Genomic DNA, 3,100 nt, shown 5'->3' with positions numbered 1-3,100 from the left:
TCTCACACCTATTGATTTCGGGTCGAGCCCAAAACTTGGGCAACATCATAATATGGTGCGAGGAGTCATTTGGTGAGTTTTGAGTGAAATCCAATCGATAGAAGTATGGAATACCCCAACCACTCCAATTAGGAACGAACTGCCGTTGAACTTGAATTGTCCAATTTGGAACACCTATTGATTTCGGATCGAGCCCAAAACTTGGGCAACATCATAATATGGTGGGAGGAGTCATTTGTTGAGTTTTGAGTGAAATCCAATCGCTAGAAGTATGGAATACACCAACCACTCCAATTAGGAACGAACTGCCGTTGAACTTGAATTGTCCGATGTCTCACACCTATTGATTTCGGATCGAGCCCAAAACTTGGGCAACATCGTAATATGGTGGGAGGAGTCATTCGGTGAGTTTTGAGTGAAATCCAATCGCTAAAAGTACGGAATACACCAACCACTCCAATTAGGAACGACCTGCCGTTGAACTTGAATTGTCCAATTTCTCACACCTATTGATTTCGGATCGAGCCCAAAACTTGGGCAACATCATAATATGGTGGGAGGAGTCATTTGGTGAGTTTTGAGTGAAATCGAATTGCTAGAAGTGTGGAATACACCAACCACTCCAATTAGGAACGAACTGCCGTTGAACTTGAATTGTCCAATTTCTCACACCTATTGATTTCGGATCGAACCCAAAACTTGGGCAACATCATAATATGGTGGGAGGAGTCATTTGGTGAGTTTTGAGTGAAATCCAATCGCTAGAAGTATGGAATACACCAACCACTCCAATTAGGAACGAACTGCCGTTGAACTTGAATTGTCCAATTTGGAACACCTATTGATTTCGGATCGAGCCCAAAACTTGGGCAACTTTATAATATGGTGGGAGGAGTCATTTGGTGAGTTTTGAGTGAAATCCAATCGCTAGAAGTATAGAATACACCAACCACTCCAATTAGAAACGAACTGCCGTTGAACTTGAATTGTCCAATTTCTCACACCTATTGATTTCGGATCGAGCCCCAAACTTGGGCAACATCATAATATGGTGGGAGGAGTCATTTGGTCAGTTTTGAGTGAAATCCAATCGCTAGAAGTATGGAATACACCAACCACTTCAATTAGGAACAAACTGCCGTTGAACTTGAATTGTCCAATTTGGACCACCTATTGATTTCGGATCGAGCCCAAAACTTGGGCAACACCATAGTGTGGTGGGAGGAGTGATTTGGTGAGTTTTGAGTGAAATCCAATCGCTAGAAGTGTGGAATACACCAACCACTCCAATTAGGAACGAAATGCCGTGGAACTTGAATTGTCCAATTTCTCACACCTATTGATTTCGGATCGAGCCCAAAACTTGGGCAACATCATAATATGGTGGGAGGAGTCATTTGGTGAGTTTTGAGTGAAATCCAATCGCTAGAAGTATGGAATACACCGACCACTCCAATTAGGAACGAACTGCCGTTGAACTTGAATTGTCCAATTTCTCACACCTATTGATTTCGGATCGAGCCCAAAACTTGGGCAACATCATAATATGGTGGGAGGAGTCATTTGACGAGTTTTGAGTGAAATCCAATCGCTAGAAGTATGGGATACAACAACCACTCCAATTAGGAACGAACTGCCGTTGAACTTGAATTGTCCAATTTGGAACACCTATTGATTTCGGATCGAGCCCAAAACTTGGGCAACGTCATAATATGGTGGGAGGAGTCATTTGGTGAGTTTTGAGTGAAATCCAATCGCTGGAAGTATGGAATACACCAGCCATTCCAATTAGGAACGAACTGCCGTGGAACTTGAATTGTCCAATTTCTCACACCTATTGATTTCGGATCGAGCCCAAAGCTTGGGCTGCATAATATGGTGGGAGGAGTCATTTGGTGAGTTTTGAGTGAAATCAAATCGCTAGAAGTATGGAATACACCAACCAGTCCAATTAGGAACGAACTGCCGTTGAACTTGAATTGTCCAATTTCTCACACCCATTGATTTCGGATCGAGCCCAAAACTTGGGCAACATCATAATATGGTGGGAGGAGTCATTTGGTGTGTTTTGAGTGAAATCCAATTGCTAGAAGTATGGAATACACCAACCACTCCAATTAGGAACGAACTGCCGTTGAACTTGAATAGTCCAATTTCTCACACCTATTGATTTCGGATCGAGCCCAAAACTTGGGCAACATCATAATATGGTGGGAGGAGTCATTTGGTGAGTTTTGAGTGAAATCCAATCGCTAGAAGTATGGGATACACCGACCACTCCAATTAGGAACGAACTGCCGTTGAACTTGAATCGTCCAATTTCTCACACCTGTTGATTTCGGATCGAGCCCAAAACTTGGGCAACTCCATAATATGGTGGGAGGAGTCATTTGGTGAGTTTTGAGTGAAATCCAATCGCTAGAAGTATGGAATACACCAACCACTCCAACTAGGAACGAACTGCCGTGGAACTTGAATTGTCCAATTTCTCACACCTATTGATTTCGGATTGAGCCCAACACTTGGGCAACATCATAATATGGTGGGAGGAGTCATTTGGTGAGTTTTGAGTGAAATCCAATTGCTAGAAGTTTGGAATACACCAACCACTCCAATTAGGAACGAACTGCCGTTGAACTTGAATTGTCCAATTTCTCACACCTATGGATTTCGGATCGAGCCCAAAACTTGGGCTACATCATAATATGATGGGAGGAGTCATTTGGTGAGTTTTGAGTGAAATCCAATCGCTAGAAGTTTGGAATACACCAACCACTCCAATTAGGAACGAACTGCCGTGGAACTTGAATTGTCCAATTTGGAACACCTATTGATTTCGGATCGAGCCCAAAACTTGGGCAACATCATAATATGGTGGGAGGAGTCATTTGGTGAGTTTTGAGTGAAATCCAATTGCTAGAAGTATGGAATACCCCAACCACTCCAATTAGGAACGAACTGCCGTTGAACTTGAATTGTCCAATTTGGAACACCTGTTGATTCCGGATCAAGCCCAAAACTTGGGCAACATCATAATATGGTGGGAGGAGTCATTTGGTGAGTTTTGAGTGAAATCGAATCGCTAGAAGTGTGGAATACA

This window comes from Prunus avium, chromosome 4 (assembly GCF_965620075.1).
Source record: "Prunus avium chromosome 4, drPruAviu1.hap1.1, whole genome shotgun sequence".
NCBI classification, from domain to species: domain Eukaryota; kingdom Viridiplantae; phylum Streptophyta; class Magnoliopsida; order Rosales; family Rosaceae; genus Prunus; species Prunus avium.
The sequence above is the reverse complement of the archived record's forward strand: the minus strand, read 5'-3'. Positions refer to the sequence as shown.